This window comes from Pleurodeles waltl, chromosome 4_1 (genome assembly GCF_031143425.1).
Source record: "Pleurodeles waltl isolate 20211129_DDA chromosome 4_1, aPleWal1.hap1.20221129, whole genome shotgun sequence".
NCBI classification, from domain to species: Eukaryota; Metazoa; Chordata; class Amphibia; order Caudata; family Salamandridae; genus Pleurodeles; species Pleurodeles waltl.
The window spans coordinates 789,721,524-789,741,652 of NC_090442.1; positions in this window are offsets into that span (position 1 = coordinate 789,721,524).

Here is a 20,129-nt window from a genome sequence, read left to right on the forward strand (position 1 = left end):
TCATTTCCACTTCTGGTTAAAAATCTGTGTGGGTGCCCTTATACCGCCTTATCATGTTTGTGCCACTATTAATGATTTAAACCTTGTCCCTAGGTCTTGGTATTTTCATAGCATGTGTCTCATTAGTATCTTTTCTTTACAGAGCAGCCTCGTTTGATGCTGGACGACCCGTCTGTCATTCTAACTGATAAACTGACAGACACATGGAATGATCGAATGAAGCAGTTGGTTACTGGTCTGGTTGGTCTTATTAACGTGGAAGGTATCCCAGTTGGGAAGTTTGTTAGTGTGCTCATCAGCTTCTTCTGGCCAAGCTCTGCTGTGGATATCTGGGAGCTTGTTAAGGATCAAGTGGAGTACATGATTGACAAGAAGATCCTTGCTGCAGAGGTAACCCAGCTGAGAAATAGCCTTGACGGCTTACGCCAAACCATGGAGCAGTATGTGGCAGCAAAGCCACATGAGAAAGGGTCACTGATGTCCTCCATCATTACTGTTTGCAATGATCTTCACAGCCGACTTGTACACTCAGATAATGCAGTGAGTCTTGTTCCTCTGACAGTGACATTGTCTTACATGCATCTGGCTAACCTTAAGGAAAGACTGATGCATGGTAAAGAAATCTACGATGAGGATAACACACCAACCTGGCGGAAAGAACTGAGGGAAGAGATTGAAACTTACAAGAAAGATTTTCAGGAGGTCTATGCTAAATGGCAAAAGTGGCGAAGCAACAGCATTGTTGTGACTTTGGGAGAGTACAAGACTGTAACAACCATTCCACCTTTTTACTGGTACGTCTACACCGGGGCTGTGAATGACAAGGTCTCTGGGGAAGACAGATACTTTAAAGCATATCCCTATCTTACTGTGTCCAACCCCACTTACTACAAAGCGATCTGCAACACAGTCAAGACGATGATGTGGAATCGGGCTAATGGTGCAATACTGCAAACCTTGTTGCCCACATTTTTTCTGGATAACTTTATGCCAGGGAGTGAAGACAATCCCTCCAAACCAGATCCTTCCATGATGACAGCTTTCTTTGGGCCATTTTCATATGACAGTATTGTTGGAAACTGTGGCGAAAACTGCTATGTCTCATATCCAAATGAAGATAATCCCACTGAGGACCCGGTCACCCAGGTAAATGTGAGGGAGTGGAATCTGATCGACGGGCTTCAATTCTTCTATAATGGCTCCTGGGGTAGATTTGTTGGAAATCCCAGTGGAGGACTTTTACATGAGATTGAGACAAAAAAAGTGTTAGTGCATAATGTCAAATTCAATTTCAATAACCGTGGTATGGTGGATATAGAAATAATTCGCAGTGATGGAACTTCCTCTGGCAAGCTAGGAAATCGAGGGAGGTGGACAGTTTTCCCTGCTGAAGCTGGAGGGATTGACACCTTCAGTCTGTACAATGTGAAGATGAATGGACACCAAGGCATAAGTCAAATTGAGATGATTTATCGCCATTTTACATGTCGACCATCAGAGATAAAACTGAATATACAGTAATTAAAGCAATAATACAAAATATAGGGCCGGCCAATACATTTTGTGACGCGATTCAGTGTGTGTGACTGTGCACTTCGTAAATTCTCTTTACTAAGTTGTTCTTTAACAATATACATCAAGTGCCACTAGCCAATAAGAAATCAGTTTCGAGAATGCCTAGTAAACAGTTGCCAAGTTTGCTTATATGTGATATTTCCATGTTTTCAGCGTGTTTATGTGTAACATTTCAATGAATTATGCATGATCAAGAGGCGAATAAAGCAGAAATTTCTTACAGTATTAGCCTGAAATTTATCTTTAACCAACTGCATTGTCCCTAAAGAGTTCTGCATGAATACAAAAGGCTATTGTCTGAAAAGCTAGGGATGAAAGCTGTCAGCCATAGAAAACATGACCACTTGGCAGATATGGCTTGGGCTTTACTAACATTATAAACAGGCATTGACTGATTTATCCCATTCTCAAATGGAACATCAAATACTGAAAAATGTTCCATTTACTTAACATTTTTTCGTTAGTAAGCATTTGGAGCTACAAATGCCTTTCCTCTTCCAAGCAGATAAGGACCAAGCACTAACATGAATAGCTATCTTGTGGCTCCAACTTGTGCAACATCTGCCAGCATTGGCGTTTTTAGGCATCAGCAATGTGAATTACATTTTAGGACTTGTAGTTTGGCTGTGTAACATTGTAAACATGTGCTGATGGTAAAAACGTCAGGGCTAGCTGAAAACATTTCCAACAGAAAATAAATATATTCTGAATATAATGGCAAGCAGGATTGGGGGAGATCTACAGATGCGAGCACTCTTCTAACAAGCAGTAGAAATGACAATGGGCCTCATTACGAGTTTGGCAGAGGGGATTACTCCATCACAAACATGACGGATATCCTGGATATCCCATAGGGTATAATGGAACTTGTAATACGGTGGACGAAATATGTGTCATGTTTGTAATGGAGTAATCCCCTCTGCCAAACTTGCAATGAGGCCCAATAGGTCTGGCTTATGAATGAAAGTGCCTTTTGTGGCGGTGTGTTTAGGCACTCAGTAAGTCATCCTACATGCACTCTGGCACACATCTTTGCACTCATCCACTCATTCATCCATCCACTGACTAATTCTTACATTCACCCTTTGACACAATTGCAATACATCACACACAAACACAACAAATATGTAAGATAAAAGAATACAAGTAGAAAAAAGAAAACATGCTGCTGTCTAATCAAGATGGGCATATGCTTGCAATAACAAAATGAAACATAGCTGCGGGGGACGGGGGTCTTGCAAAGGCAAAGCTGGTCCATCTGTCATAAATCTGCCTGTAAACTTTCCATTACTTAATTTGTACTGGTAGTTTCAGGTGATGGACTCGACCCTGATTTTTGAGGACTGGGACTTATCTTTCCCTCAGCAGATGTTGACCCAGAGCAAGAAATAGAAGGAAAGGGGAAAATGAAGGAGGAAGACAATGGTAGGAAAGCAACCCCAAAGGGAGAAAGTAGCAAAGAGAAGAAACCTGGAAAAGTGAGATAAAGAGACAGGAATTGTAGTGTGGTGGAAGAAGGAGGCAGCAAGCTCTTAAGAAAAACATTGGGCTATGCACTTATTTATTACCTCCTCAGAGCTTGTTAAGGTTAACAGAAATAGAGCTCTGAAAAGCTACAGCATTCACTGTCTTCTGTCCAAGTATCATTGCAACACCAGAAGGACCTATTCTGCCACTAATGACATGTTGTCTCTATTTTTCATTTTTGTTTGATAACATGCTAATGTACATCACATATACTCATTGTTTACTGGAATTCAAGTATGATTCTATATAAAGATGGAGATAATTTGGTGAATTTTACATTATTGGTTAATCAAAGATAGCGTGTATTCAAGTTGTTAGCCATAGTCGATATATGCTTCGATTTAAAAGACTCATGTTAAATGAAATGTTATGTTTCTACTTGCTGCGCATATTCTTTTTCTCATTTCAGAATCTATTTTTATAACAGTGTGTTCATTAGGACTGTGTTGTTATTTTCAAATTATGTTTGAAGTTCATTGAATGTATCTTTTAATGAGCTGAGGGGTAAATCTTATCATAGGTGTGTGAGTCCGACTGGCTGAGATGTCTCCTCCCTTGCAAGGCACCCATGAAGGTAACAAAGCTTCCATTGTAATAAATCCCATTGTATGATCCATGGGAAGAGATCCAACACCAGGAGTTTGCAAATATTTAGGGCTTGGTTATGATCTTGGTGTTTGGAATACTCTGTCACAAACGTGACAGATATTCTGCCCGCCGTATTACACTCTCCATAAGATATAATGGGATCATAATAATATAGAGTACGCAATATCCATCACGTTTGTGACAGAGTAATTCTGTCTGCCAAGATCATAACCGGGCCCCTAGTTTTGATTGGTCCCCGTTTCTCGGAACCGTGAGAATGAGTTTCAACTTGTTGAACCTTATGTTTTAATTGTGCATTGCTAACTTAGTCAGTCAGAGGTGCTCCTGTCCACCTTTGAGACAGCTGCCCCTCTGTTGAGACTGCTTCTTTTATTGCTTTGCATAGTTAGTCTCATGAACAAACATATTTCTTCTCTAGTGAAACCCTCATTTGGCTCTTTGGTAGAAGCTTAATTTGCTAACAACGGCTGCTTAGCGTATGATAATCGTTTTATGATCTTCTTTGCATTTCCTGATTTTGACTTGCTTGAATTATATTAACCTTTTTTTTATCTTTTTATCTCAATTATTCATTCATGACTAATTTGAACGATTTAAGGTGTAACTTTCATGGTTTAAAATCTACTATTCTCTGTCATCAGTGAGGAGCCACGTGCTTCACTGTATTTTTTTTTAATTTCAATAATTGTTGCATGTCTCTTTCTGGAATAAAAGATCCATCAGCCTCGAGTGCAGCTTGCGCTGGAGATTGCACCAAAGCTCTGTCAGGTGCACGTTTAGCTGAATGACCATCAATCGCTAAATTAAATGTAGCATTCTTCATTTCCACTTAAAGGTGTAGTATCATTGGTAGGTTGAATTTGCATGTTTTAACCATACAACATATTTTTAAGAAAAACTGCTTTAACATACATTTGAAAAGGTAATTAGCTTTCCTGCCACATAAACAAGTAAGGGCAGAGGCAGTAAGGAGATGCAAAGGTCACATTCAACAATCCCTTCACTCTATCCCTCTAAGCCAAGGTGTGTGTTGCTTTTCATATTAAGTGATAGCCAATAAAAACACATAGCAGGCATTTTCATCAATGTTCCCTTTTCTTAAAAACCACAGTCTAGATGGGAAGATACACTGGTGATTTTTAGCTCCTCTTCCGTTCAGTGATTTCACCACAGTTCTAAGGGACAGGTCAGGATCGAGGTATGCAAATGTAGTTTGTAGGTGCTCTATCAAACAGCTGTTCTGTTATCTTGTCTGATGTGGGCTTCAACATATTATGACATATAATTATATATGCTGAATTCTATTTCTTTTTAATGAATTTTAAAGGGTGAACTATAAAAAAACTATTGCAGGATGCCCCTTTTCGCACATAAATGTGAATTTGGTTCAAGTAGCAGCACAAGGTCTGTCTGCCATCGCATGTGTCGTATGCCTCTCACGGAGATATTCCAGTGAAAGTAAGGGAAAGTAAAATAAATGGTTTATTTTTGTTTTTGACTCGAAAATAACACACCATAACATATCACAAAAGGCTTATTTTTGGAGTGCACTATTACCAAGAGGTGTCTCTTGGTGCCGTGAACAAATAAAGGATGTTTCCTGGTACTCATTGGTTATGCTGCCACCTTCTGTACCCACCGATAACCTTTTTATAGTTTGTCAATATAATATGTCTCCCTAGTGGGTTATGGCAGAATTATTGATCAGTTCAGTATAGTTAGAACTGCCTGCAGTGACAATGCTAAATGTCCAGCGAATTGTGGTCAGGACCCCCCCAACCAACCCAAGACATCTGCCACTCAAGGAGCAGCTGCCCACCTTCTAGCACTCAGAGCTCAATCATGTCACTCAATAGCTCTAAAATAATTTTGCAGTGGATAGCTTCCCCCAGTCAGCTAAGGGGCAGCAAAGGTCAATCAATCAATCTGCATTTTTATAGCCCGAAACTGTCACCCATAGGGTATCTGGGCGCTGTGGGAGTAAAACGTCTCTGTTGAAAACCTTGCCCACAGGCCACTAGGCAGGAGAACTATCGCAGGTGGAGCTAGCAGCAGGTCCTGCTCAATGGGGTTGCGCAGCGGCCTCCATTAAGTGGGCCCAAGGGGGAAGGTGGGGCACTAGTGGTGACAGGAGGAAAATAACAGGAAGAGGGAAGAAAAGAGCAGAAAACAGCAAAATGGAGTGCAGGAAAGGAGCAGAAAACTGAAGAAAAGGAGGAGAAAAGACAGAAAAACGAACAGAAGAGGAGCAGAAAAACAGGCAGCAGAGGAGCAGAAAACACAAGCAGAAAAATGAGCAGAAAACTAGCAGAAAAAGGCAAAATACAGTGCAGAAAATGACCAGAAAAGACAGAAAAACGAGCAGAAAAAGGCAACAGAGAATGCAGAAAGAGCAAAAAAAGGAGCAGAAAAGGAAGAAAAACGATCTGAAAGAGGGAAAATAGAGTGCATGAAGGTGCAGAAAAGATAGAGAAACAAGTAGAAAGGGAGTAGAAAAGGCAGGAAAAACAAGCAGAAAGACAAAAATGCTAAATAGAGTGCAGAAAATTAGCACAAAACTTAGAAAATGAGCAGAAAAGTAGAAGAAAAGGCAGAAAAGTGAGCAGAAAAGGAGCGGGAAATGAGCAGGAAAGGAGCATAAAAGGGTGTAAAGTGAGAAGAAAAGGAGCAGAAAAGATAGAAAAATTAGTAAAATATGGCAGAAATATGAGCAGGAAAGGTGCAGAAAAATGCAAAAGACTGTGAAAAAAGAGTAGAAAAGTGAGCAGAAAAGGAGCGGGAAATGAGCAGGAAAGGAGCAGAAAACGAGCACAAAGGCAGAAAGCAGAAGAAGCAGAAAAACAGGCAGAAAAAGTCAAAATTGAGTGCAGAAAAGGCTGAACAAGGAGCAAAATAGGAGCAGAAATGGCAGAAAAAAATAACAGAAAACGAGCAGAAAATGCTGAAAAGTGAGCAGGCAATGAGCAGAAAAAAGACAAAATAGAATGCAGAAAAGGAGCAAAAAAGGTAGAAAAATGAGTAGAGAAGGAGCAGAAAAGGCAGAAAAATGGTCAAAAAGGGAGCAGAAAATGAGCAGAGAGGGCACAAAAAGAAGGCAGCAGAGGGTAGCGGACTGCAGGTAATCTGGACAGGAAAACTGTCTCAGAGGGAGCTGGTGCGAGAACCTGTTCAATGGGGTCACCCTGTGGCCTCCATTATGTAGATCCTGGGGGGAGTGGAGTGCTGGGAGAGAAACAGAAGGAAGAAAGGAGCAGGAAAGTGCAAACCAAGACTGGAGAAAACCAAGGAGAAAGGAAGAAGAAAAGGCAGAAAAAAAGCAGAAAACAAGCACAGGAAGGAAATAACACACAGAAGCGAGCAGAAAAAGGCAAAGTAGAGTGCAGAAAAGGGGCAGAAAAGGCAGAAAAACCAGCAGGGAAAAGGCAAACTAGAGTGGAGAAAATGAGCAGAAAAGGCAAAAAAATGAGCAGAAAATGAGCTGTAAAAGGTAAATTATAATGCAGAAGAGGGGCAGAAAAGGCAGAAAAACAAACACAAAAGGTGCACAAAAGGCAGAAAAACAACCAGAAAAGAATCAGAAAGGGCAGAAAATCAAGAAGAAAAGGAGCAGAAGAGGCAGAAAAATGAGGAGAAAAGGCAGAAAAACGAGCAGTAAAGGAGCAGAAAAGGAACAAAAAATGAAGAAAACAAGAAGAAAAGGAGTAGAAGAGGCAGAAAAATGAGCAGGAAAAAGCTAGATGGAGTGCATAAAAGGGGCAGGAAACGAAGAACAATGAGCAGAAAAGGCAGAAAAAATGGGCAAGAAAGGACGAGAAATGCAGAAAAACGAGCAGGAAATGAGCAGAAAAAAGGCACAATAGAGTACAGAAAAATCTGAAAATAAGCAAAAAACAAGCTGAAAAAGGCAAAATAAAGTGCAGAAAATGGCAAACTTTGGTGCAGAAAAGGAGCAGAAAAATTAGCTGAAAGCGAGCAGAAAGGGCAAATAAACAAGCAGAAAAAGGCACAATAGGGGGCAAAAAGTCCTTGTGCCAGCTCCCCAGTGACAATTCTATTGTCCAGCTTGCCTGCAGTCCACTACCCTCTGCTGCCTTCTATTTGTGCCTGATTTGCTTGTTTTCCACTCATTTTCAGCTTTTTCTGCCTCTTCCGCTCCATTTCTGCTCACTTTATGCTCCTTTTCCACTCATTTCCTGCCTTTTCTGCTCTTTTTCTGCTCCTTTTTCTGCCTTTTTCTGCTCTTATTCTGCACTCCATTTTACCTTTTTCTTCTTGTTTCGTGCTGATTTTTCAGCCCTTTCTGCTCGTTTTTCTGCTCCTTTTCTGCTTGTTTCCCTTTATACACTTTATGTACCTGCCGTTGTGTAGCCTCAAAATCAAGCACGAATAATGGCAGTTCCTTCTTGCACATTGAGGCCCTCATTCTGACCCTGGCGGTCGGTGATAAAGCGGCGGCCAAGCCGCCAACAGGCCGGCGGTCTAAAATATGCAATTCTGACCCTGGCAGGAACCGCCAACACAGGCCGCCAACTTAACACTCCGCCCGCCACGGCGGTACAAACAAACAGCGCGGCGGTTCCCGCCAACAGCCAGGCGGCAGACAATGTACCGTCGACCCTATTACGACCCACCAATCCGCCACCTTTTCCGGGGCGGGAGCACCGCCGATAAGAACACGGCGGAAACAGACTACGAACGGGAAAACGCTCACCTCTACGCACTCCACGCGAGATTCCGGCAGTATGGAACCAGAGTTGCAGGTCATCCCCGCACTCCTATACCTGCTCATATACCAGGAGCACGCCCGGCGGCGCGGAAGACATCGGTGAGTACTGCACCTACGACACAGGGGAGGGAAAAGATTACCGGCACACACCCACCCACCCACACCCACTACAACACACACATCAATGCATTCCCACAGATCACTGTCACAACCCACAAACCACCCCCCACCGAAATAATGCAAAGACCAAAAGAAGAGATCATAAACGGGCAGATATATTGAAATATGTACACCAGTAATCCCAATAAATAAATAAACTATGTACAAAATATATACAGCTACTAAATGTAGTCCAACCACTGTCCGTGGATCACAGGGGTCCTGTGCAAAGGGGCAAGGCCCAGTCCCATGACAAGAACTCCACGGAGAGAACACTGCAGGGGCATCAGAAAGAAAATAGGACAGGCACCTCAGGGGGAAGGGAAGGGGGGGCACCTCAGCCACTTGAGTACACGACGCCAGATCCACGAGGGGACTCCATGACCACTGGGCCATCCTGGGGAGAGCAAAGCCACAGTCCAAACAGTCCATACAGTGGGTGGCCTGCCCACTGGGCCATCCTGGGGAGAGCAAAGCCACAGTCCAAACAGTCCATACAGTGGGTGGCCTGCCCACTGGCCCTTCCTGGGGAGAGCAAAGCCACAGTCCAAACAGTCCATACAGTGGGTGGCCTGCCCACTGGCCCATCCTGGGGAGAGCAAAGCCACAGTCCATACAGTCCATACAGTGGGTGGCCTGCCCACTGGGCCATCCTGGGGAGAGCAAAGCCACAGTCCAAACAGTCCATACAGTGGGTGGCCTGCCCACTGGGCCATCCTGGGGAGAGCAAAGCCACAGTCCAAACAGTCCATACAGTGGGTGGCCTGCCCACTGGGCCATCCTGGGGAGAGCAAAGCCACAGTCCATACAGTCCATAACAGACCCCACTGCCACTGGAGGAGGCAAGTTGGCCAGAGGACATCCTGCAGCCCTGCCCGAGATAGATCCTGCCCTGCCACGTCTGCCAAAGGGCCAGCGGTTCTTGCCTTGAAGGGCCCAGTTCAGCGGTTCCTGAGACGGCGGGACCCAGTTCAGCGCTCCTTGCCTTGAAGGGCCCAGTTCAGCGGTTCTTGAGACGGCGGGGCCCAGTTCAGCGCTCCTTGCCTTGAAGGGCCCAGTTCAGCGGTTCTTGAGACGGCGGGGCCCAGTTCAGCGCTCCTTGCCTTGAAGGGCCCAGTTCAGCGGTTCTTGAGACGGCGGGGCCCAGCGGAGCGGTGCTTGAGACGGCGGGGCCCAGTTCAGCGCTCCTTGCCTTGAAGGGCCCAGTTCAGCGGTTCTTGAGACGGCGGGGCCCAGCGGAGCGGTGCTTGAGACGGCGGGCCCAGTTCAGCGGTCCTTGCCTTGAAGGGCCCAGTTCAGCGGTTCTTGAGACGGCGGGGCCCAGCGGAGCGGTGCTTGAGACGGCGGGGCCCAGTTCAGCGCTCCTTGCCTTGAAGGGCCCAGTTCAGCGGTTCTTGAGATGGCGGGGCCCAGCGGAGCGGTGCTTGAGACGGCGGGGCCCAGTTCAGCGGTTCTTGAGACAGCGGGGCCCAGCGGAGCGGTGCGTGAGACGGCGGGGCCCAGTTCAGCGGTCCTTGCCTTGAAGGGCCCAGTTCAGCGGTTCTTGAGACGGCGGGGCCCAGTTCAGCGCTCCTTGCCTTGAAGGGCCCAGTTCAGCGGTTCTTGAGACGGCGGGGCCCAGCGGAGCGGTGCTTGAGAGGGCGGGGCCCAGTTCAGCGGTCCTTGCCTTGAAGGGCCCAGTTCAGCGGTTCTTGAGACGGCGAGGCCCAGCGGAGCGGTGCTTGAGACGGCGGGGCCCAGTTCAGCGGTTCTTGAGACGGCGGGGCCCAGCGGAGCGGTGCGTGAGACGGCGGGGCCCAGTTCAGCGGTCCTTGCCTTGAAGGGCCCAGTTCAGCGGTTCTTGAGACGGCGGGGCCCAGTTCAGCGCTCCTTGCCTTGAAGGGCCCAGTTCAGCGGTTCTTGAGACGGCGGGGCCCAGCGGAGCGGTGCTTGAGACGGCGGGGCCCAGTTCAGCGGTCCTTGCCTTGAAGGTCCCAGTTCAGCGGTTCTTGAGACGGCGGGGCCCAGCGGAGCGGTGCTTGAGACGGCGGGGCCCAGTTCAGCGGTCCTTGCCTTGAAGGGCCCAGTTCAGCGGTTCTTGAGACGGCGGGGCCCAGCGGAGCGGTGCTTGAGACGGCGGGGCCCAGTTCAGCGGTTCTGGAGACGGCGGCCGGTCTATGGCCAACTGCTAATTGCCTGGTGGTGCCCTCCTGGGCAGCGGGGATGGTGCTCCTTCAATGCCCACCTGGGCTGTGGGTGGTGGGGCCCTCCTGGCCAGCTGGGCTGGGTCCTCCCTGGGCAGCGGCTATGGGGGTGGTGGGCTCTCCCGGGGCAGCTGTGCCGGTTCCTCCCGGGGCAGCGGCTATGGGGGTTGTGGGCTCCTCCTGGGCAGCAGGCCTGCTGCCTGACCTCTCCGACTTGCTGCCCTTGCCCTCCTTAGTCGTGGGCCTGTGGCCCTTTCCTCCCTTTGGAGCTGTGGCTGGTGACTGTCTCTGGGTGGTGTCCGGGGGGGATGTAGAAGGTGGGCTCCTGCAGCGGCCCTTCCGCCTTCTGCTCCTCTTCCCAGGGGGTGGGCTGGCTGTCCCCTTGCTGCTGGGCGAAGATCCAGACATGCGGGCTGGCGGGCTCCAATACCCCTGCACCCTTGTCAAGGGGGCTGCAGGGCTGGTGGTGGCTGAGGTGCTCTTCTTACCCCGACGAGAAGGAGGGGGGGGCTCAGGGTCAGGAAAGAAGTTAGTAGTGGCGAGGAAGAGCTTCTTGGGACAATGGAGAGTGGTAGGTACAGTGGGAATGGGAGTGGAGGGAGAGGATGTGGTTGTAGGTGAGTCACGTCTGCTGTCTTTGGGTGCAGGTGCAGGAGGGATAGGCTGTCGTGAGGTGGATGGCTGTTGGGTGGGTGGGTGGCTGCGTTTGTGTGGTGTGGAAGAGGGGGTGACAGACACAGTGGGAGAGGACACAGGGGACGTGTAAATGGCAGTGGGGGTGGTGACTGCACGTGTGCGGACTGGAGTGGAGGGTGTGCTGGTGATGGAAACACTGGCTGATGGTGAGGTGAATGGAGGTGTGAGTGTAGACGTCACAGGGAGGGAGGAGGGAGACGAGGAGGTGGGGGTCACAGAGGTGGTAGTGACTGTTGGCATGTCTGCATCGGAATGTTGCGTGTGTGAATGTCTGCGTGATCTGTGGTGCTTATGTTTGGATGAGCTTCTCTTGGGTGTTGAGGTGTGTGCAGGCTGGTCTGATGGTGTGGGTGGGACAGGCAGAGGAACAGGAGACTGGGAGGAGGGAGTTAGTAGAGGCAGGCAGGAGACAGGGACAATGGCTGCCGTCAGTGCTGAGGCCAGAGCCTGGAACGATCGCTGATGGGCAGCCTGACCCGAATGAATGCCCTCCAGGTACGCATTGCTGCGATGAACCTCCCTCTCCACCCCCTGGATGGCATTCAAAAGGGTAGTCTGCCCAACAATGAGCGTTCGGAGGAGGTCAATGACCTCCTCACTGAGGGCAGCGGGGGTAACAGGGGCAGGGCCTGAGGTGCCTGGGGTGAAGGAGATGCCCGGCTTCCTGGCAGAGCGGGCACGGGGCGAACGCTGAGGGGCTGCTGGGAGGGCGGAGATGGTGCGCTGGGTGGCGGCTGTACCTGTAATGGCGGGGGGCACGGATGGTGCCACCCCCGCAAGGGAGCCCCCTTCCGAGGACGTGTCCGTGTCGCTGCAGGGTCCAGTCGTCCCCGTCGTGGAGCTCCCCTCGCCCTCCGTCTCACTGGTCCAGTCTGACTCTGTGGCATGGCCCTCCTGGGCCATGTGAGATGCAGCTCCCTCCTGCCCCGATGCCACTTCTCCTCCGCCTGATGATGCTGATGCACACAAGCACAGAAAGACAAACAAAAAGGGGGGGGGAGAGAGAAATAAAGGGATATTGATTACATGGATCTCCGGGACAGTTAGCGGACATGACAGACACAGATGCCCCCTGCACTAAGTTGCGCACTTGGGGTCCGCTACGCATTCCGTGGAACATGCCCTACACGCCTAGAGTTGACAACTGCACCCATGGATGACACGGCCCAGGGATGGCTGTACTGACAAACTACTGAGGGTGGTGGCTGGGGACACAGGGGCTTACGGGGCTGCCCAGCCTACAGATATCGCCCTGGCCTAGGGGGACCCCCAGCCCTCCTCCCCCACCCAGACACCTCCACTGCGCGACAACAGAGTAGATAATGCTTGTACTCACCCCCTTGTGTCTGCTGTGCTGCCCTCACGCGCCCATCCAAATCAGGGTAGGCCACCGCCAGGATCCGGAACATCAGGGGGCTCAGTTGACGGCAGGCACCCCGCCTACGTTGGGAGGCCATCCCCAGCAGAGACTCGGCGGTCTTCTTGGTCCCGCGGCGGATGTCCTCCCACCTCTTGCGGCAGTGGGTGCCCCGTCGATGGTGGACCCCCAGGGTCCGGACTTCCTTGGCGATGGCACGCCAAATCCCGATCTTCTCATGGGCGCGGACCTATGTGACACGTACAGGGAGGGAGAAATACCACGTTCAAGTTTGTCAGCATTTTCCTTGCCAGTGGCCCAACGCCCCCCATCCCCGCCAGGCCCCCCGCCATGCCCCCCGCCAGGCCCAACATGCCCCCCATCCCCGCCAGGCCCCCCGCCATGCCCCCCGCCAGGCCCAACATGCCCCCCATCCCCGCCATGCCCCCCGCCATGCCCCCCGCCAGGCCCAACATGCCCCCCATCCCCGCCAGGCCCCCCGCCATGCCCCCCGCCAGGCCCAACATGCCCCCCATCCCCGCCATGCCCCCCGCCATGCCCCCCGCCAGGCCCAACATGCCCCCCATCCCCGCCATGCCCCCCGCCATGCCCCCCGCCAGGCCCAACATGCCCCCCATCCCCGCCAGGCCCCCCGCCATGCCCCCGCCAGGCCCAACATGCCCCCCATCCCCGCCAGGCCCCCCGCCATGCCCCCCGCCAGGCCCAACATGCCCCCCATCCCCGCCAGGCCCCCCGCCAGGCCCCCAAGCCAGCCAGTGGCCCCAAATCCAGATTGAATTAAACTCACTTGTTGGTCTGGAGGACCGTAGAGTAGCGCATACTGGGGGAGGACCCCATCCATAAGTTTCTCCAACTCCTCTCCAGTGAAGGCAGGGGCCCTTTCCCCAGGCGCAGCAGCCATTGTCCCTTCCAGACCGAGGTCACAGCAACACTTGCAGTATAGGTCCTCTCCTGTGAAAGTTCAAGTCGCAAGTGGATAAGTAGATAGAAAATGGCGGTCACGTCCGCGGCGGTGCGTACCGCGGCGGTGCGTCCCGCCACCGCCGGCGCCCTTCGCCATTGGCTCCTGAAACCCATAGGCTTCAATGTTAACCAATGCGGCTTGGCGCCGCGGTCTTGGCCCGCCGCCCGCCGCGGTGTGCCACGCCAGCGCATTGACCTCACATCCCATTGTCACACTTCACAGGTCAGGCAGCCGCCATTTCCAGGGCCCACATGGCTCAATTTCAACTGCGTCACACAGGCCTAGGCCTTGCATAGCCACTCAGACACGCCATTCACTGCATAGAGAATCGTTTACTGTGCTAGCTGTGAGTACGTACCTGTGGGTTGCTTGACTGTGTGCTCCATGTTGTCCTTCCTAGGCACCGTCCGCTGGGTTGGGCGAGGAGACGGATGAATCCTCCCGTGTACCGACCGCTGGTGGACCTGTCGACAATGGAAGAACGCCACATTATCCTGACCTACCGTCTTAACCGTGCCACTATCCATGAACTGTGTGCCCAGCTGGAGCCCGACCTGATGTCCCCCATCCGCCAACCCACAGGGATTCCCCCTCTGGTGCAGGTCATGTCAGTACTCCATTTCTTGGCAAGTGGGTCATTTCAGACAACCGTGGGAATTGCTTCTGGGATGTCTCAGCCCATGTTTTCGAAGGTGTTATCCAGAGTGTTGTCTGCCCTGATGAAATCCGTGAGGAGCTACATCATTTTCCCTGAGGTGGGCGAATTGGCTACAGTGAAGGGTGATTTCTACGCCCTTGGACATATTCCCAACGTAATTTGGTGCCATTGATGGGACCCATGTGGCTTTGGTTCCCCCAAGAGACAGGGAGCAGGTGTACAGGAACAGAAAAAATTACCATTCAATGAACATCCAGGTGGTGTGTTTGGCTGACCAGTACATCTCGCATGTAAATGCCAAATTCCCAGGGTCAGTGCATGACGCCTACATCCTCAGGAATAGCAGCATCCCTTACGTGATGGAACAGCTACAGAGACACCGTGTATGGCTAGTGGGGGACTCTGGGTACCCCAACCTGTCGTGGCTACTGACCCCAGTAAGGAATCCCCGGACCAGGGCAGAGGAACGGTACAATGAGGCCCATGGGCGTACTAGGAGGGTGATCGAACGCACCTTTGGCCTCCTAAAGGCCAGGTTTAGGTGCCTGCATATGACAGGTGGATCCCTAATGTACTCACCTAAGAAGGTGTGTCACATCATCGTGGCCTGCTGCATGCTTCACAACCTGGCTTTGCGCCGCCAGGTGCCTTTCCTGCAGGAGGATGGTCGAGACGGTGGTGTTGTGGCAGCGGTGGAACCTGAGGAGAGTGACGAGGAGGAAGACGACGGGGCTGAAACAGACAACAGGGACAGAATCATTGAACAGTACTTCCAATAGGACACAGGTAACATTTTAAAGATAATTTAGTAAATGTTAACTACTCTCCTGCATCTCTGCTGCCTGTCTATTTGCCCCAGTGTATGATGACTGAGTTTTGGCTTTTCCCTCCCTATTTCAGATCTGGGGTCCCCACTACGAGTCCTGTGCTTCGTTTCCCCATGGACTACAGCTTTGTGGCAGCTGTTTGTTGACTTCACCATGTACAAGGACATATTTGCACTGTCATGTCAATTACAATATATTGAAATCACAGCCAGACTCCAGATATTTTGGTGCAAAATAGATGTTTATTGAAGTGCTCAAAATGGGATGGGTGGTTTCAAGTGGGTGGGGGCTATGGTGAAGGAATGTCCATGGCAGAGTCCAGAGTAACAGTCACACAGGTGCATTGTCCAGAGGCCTGTGGAGAGATGGAGCATGGGCAGTTCAAGGATGGACAGGGTGACAATGTGGGACAGTGGGATGACATCAGGTGGTATCCATTGCTGGCGGGGGTCTTGACATCCTACTCTGTCTTCTTGCGAGATCTCAGGGCCCTCTTGCGGGGTGGTTCTTCTCCTGCAGGAGGTGGGGGTCTGGTGGGCTGCTGCTGTGCGGGGGCCTCCTGTCCACTAGCGCCGGCGGAGGTGGTTGGCTGTTCTTGGTCCAGGCTAGTGGCAGGGGCCCTTGGGTGTTGTTGACTGTCCGCCCTGGTGTTGACGAGGTCCTGCAGCAGCCCTACCATGGTAACCAGGGTGGTGTTGATGGCTCTGATGTCCTCCCTGTACCCCCGATAGTGTTCCTCCTGCAGTACCTGGATCTCCTGGAACCGGGCCAGTACCGTCGCCATCGTCTCCTGGGAGCGGTTGTATGCTCCCATGATGGTGGTGAGGACCTCGTGGAGAGTGGGTTCCCTGGGCCTCTCCTCCCCCCCCTGTCGCACAGCTGCCCTCCGAGTTGCCCTGTTTCCCTGGGCCTCTGCCCCCTGGCCGGTGTGCCCACTACCACTGCCCCCAGGTCCCTGTTGTTGTTGGGGTGGTGGGTTATCCTGGGTGCCCTGTAGTGGTAGACACACCGCAGATTGACGCGCCCTGGAGACAGAGGCATGGGCCCGCTGGGTGGGAGCTGTGCTGGTGTTCCCAGAGGGGTTTGGGTCTGTAGTGGCCTGTGCCTGTGTGAGGGGAACCGACTGTCCAGAGGTCCCCGATGGTCCGGGCTGGTCATCGGTGTCCAGGTAAACAGAGCTGCTGTCATCGCTGACGGCCTCTTGGGTGGGGGGTGTGGAGAATTCTGGCCCCTCCGCCGCGGTGTGTTGACGGTCGGGTCCTGCAGGGGTATAGAGGTATGGTTATAGTTTCAATGTGTGGCATATGGGTGTATCTATGGGTTCTCGTGTCCCCAAGTGCTGGCATTCGTGTGTGGGGGCTTTGGTGAGGGTGGCTTGTGGGGGGGATGTGTATATGCATTGGGCATGCTTTGGTGATGGGTGTCCATGCTTAGTGGACGCATGCAGGCCTAGGTTTTGGGATGTGTGGGTTGTGATGGTGAGACATTGGCGGGGAATAGGTGTGCTGGGGGTGGGGGTGAGGATGGTGGTGGGGGTGAGGATGGTGGTGGGGGTGAGGGTGGAGGTGAGGATGGGGGTGAGGGTGGGGTTCGAGGATGGGGGTGAGGGTTGGGGTCTGATTTGGCATGCAGGTGGGGGGGAAGCAGTATTGAAGCTTCAACTTACCAGTATCCATTCCTCCGCCGACTCCTGCGAGGCCGTCAGGATGCAGGATGTTCAAGACTTCCTCCTCCCATGATGTGAATTGTGGGGGTTGAGGTGGGGGTCCTCCGCCAGTCTTCTGCACGGCGATGTTGTGCCTGGATACCATGGAACGCACCTTCCCCCGTAGGTCGTTCCATCGCTTCCTGATGTCTTCCCGATTTCTGGGGTGCTGTCCCACTGCGTTGACCCTGTCGACAATCCTCTGCCATAGCTCCGTCCTCCGGGCAATGCTGGTGTATTGTATCTGTGTGCCGAACAGCTGGGGCTCTACCCGAACGATTTCCTCCACCATGACCCTGAGTTCTTCGTCTGTGAAGCGGGGTTGTCTTTGGGGTGCCATGGGGTGGAGTGTATGATGTGTGGGGTGGAGTATGTGTATTTAAGTGAGTTGAGTGTGGTGGTGTGTGTTGTTTTGTGTGTGGATAGTGTGTGGGTGATGGTGTTGAGTGGCTGTGGCTGTTAGTTTGTGGATGCTGGTGTCTCGCTCTGGCCTTCTTTCAGAATTTTTTAGCGTAGGGGTTTGTGGGTGATGTGGGTGTGTGTTTTATATTGTATTGTGTGTGTGGGAGTGGTGTGTGTATGTGTATCAGGTGTGTGGGATTCAAATCGTCCAATGTGGCTGAGTTTTGTTCGTTTGTGTGTATTCTGACCGCGGCGGTGTGTCCCGCCAATGGAATACCGCGTTTGAATGACCGCCGCGTGGATTCGTGGGTCGTAATGGCATGGGCGTATTTCTGTTGGCGTGACGGTGGAGGTTTTGTCACCTCCACTTTTCCGCCGACCGCTGGTCTGGCGGTCTGTTGTGGCGGTCGGATTTTCGGAGGTTTGCCTTCTGCGGGTCAGAATGACCGTGGCGGGTTTCCGCGACCGCGGCGGGATTATGGAGGATTTCTGACCGGCGGTAGGCGCCTTTTACCGCCGAGGTCAGAATGACCACCTGAGTCACATGTTGCACTGAAGTTCAGGACAAAATGCCACCAGTCGTACACACAACTGATACACTGAAGTTATGTTATCACACATCATGCCATTAATTTGTTGTAAAGAAGGCAGACAACTGTGAGAGCTTTTTGGCACTAGAGGATGGAGAGAACCAGATACATTATTGAAGACAGAGCACAGACTGTATTAATTTAAACAAATACATTTTCAAAGGTTTCGGAACACAAATTAGATCAGGTACTACATAAGAATAGGAGGTAATTAATTCCTTAGGGTAAGTCCATTTGTGGCAATGGAACCAGAAGATTTGCAGAATGGCCACTCTTGAAGTGTGTCAAGCCTTAATGGGCCTGCAGCAGTGAAGACAGCAAATGAAAAGGTGAGCTGCAGAACAAGTAAGGCATTTTTTAAATACAATAGGTATTTTAAAATCCAGTCTTTTCAAAGAGGTTGGCATATGTAGTTTTCTACAGAAAGGTTTGTTGGGGTTGAATCTGGAGGCTCCTGTTTAGCATTATTATTCTGCAGGACCGAGAGGCGCCAGAATGGGCTGGCAATTATCACTGGCACAATTTCATGCAGTTTGTGGTACATTAACATAGTCCTTTTACCACAGTATTAAGAGAAGAATGAGGATCCTGGATGTGGAAATGTGTGGTACGAAGTATGAGCACATGGTGTGCTGTTGGTGCATGTGTGGTGTTTTCTAATGGGGGTGAAATGTTCTGTTGTTTTGTGCATTATAAGTATGTGGTTTTATTGTACTCTGTTGGTTTACTTTCTCTTTAGATCTGACATAAATAAAGCTTAAGCTGTCTTTCTAGTCTCATTATTATAAAAAAAATCATACAAAAACCCATGTGTAGGGGTTGACACTCTTCATCATTGGTCTGTTGACATGTAACTCAATTTAGAACATTGCAATGTTGAGTGCTCTGGGCTTTTAATGGCTGGTAAAAGCCTGAAGCATCAACATTCCAAAGCAACATCTGTGAACAAAGGCCTCACGGATTAAAATCCCCTCGTGCTCCATGAGGACATTGTTTTATTTATTAGAACATTCTGCTCTTTAGTGGCAGATTGTTCTAATAGCCTTAGAGCCCTTTGTAGCTGGGCTATAACGGCAATTAAAACATTGGAATGTTGGGGGCTCCATTGCAGACAATTGATCGCTCTAGGCTTTTACTGGCTGGTAAAAGCCTGGAGCGTCAACATTCCAATGTTCTTTGTTCACAGCAGCAGCTGTGAACAAAGCCTCACGGAGCCCGAAGGGATTTTAATCCCCTCGGGCATCGTGAGGAATTTGTTTTATTTGATAGAACATTCTTTCCTCGAGTGGCAGAATGTTTTAATAGCCTTAGAACCCGCCGTAGTAGCCTCTACTGGCCATTAAATGCCCTCACCAAACGCGGGAGCGGGCCTTTAATGGCCGGTAGAGCCCGCTACAGCGGGTTCTAAGGCTATATTAAAGTCCTGCTCCCTTGTTAAAACTGGAGCGGGCCTTAATGGCCAGTATAGCCCACTACAGCGCGCTCTACGGCTATATTATACACCCCTCCAACCCTAGCAGAAGGTATAGATCAGCAAACCAGACCAATACAGCCATTGAAAGCTTTTACTTTGAGTGACTGCCTTTTGCCCTGGCACATGTGCACACACACAATCACCTAAAACAATCCCCCATAAAGACATTGTTAGACACTTAGGCCCTGATTTATACTTTTTGTGTGCTGCATTACTGTCATTTGTTGACGCAAAAGCGGCGCAAACTTACAAAATACAATTCAGGGCCTTATATTTTCCAATGCGCTACAGTACCTATGAATAGGAGGGTTACATCAACTATTTTCATAACTCTCAAGACTTTTTTTGGAATTACAGTGTTCATCCCTGACTATAAACCTGCTTTCATATTTTTATTTTTTCAACTGAAAATTAGCACAAGTCATTACATCAGCTAGAGCATATATGCAGATTTTCAGTTGAAGCCATAACTCCCACAGGTTTGTGATTGATGTTTCAACCACTTAAGAGAGCCCTCTTGTAACTTCTTGTGGAACTGAATCTCCCCTATTGGCACATTGCTCAAGCACTGTCAATATGTAGAAAACACTCCTCTCAATTCAAAGACAAAGCTAACACCCACTGAAACATAGACAAAATAACCCACCTACATTTAC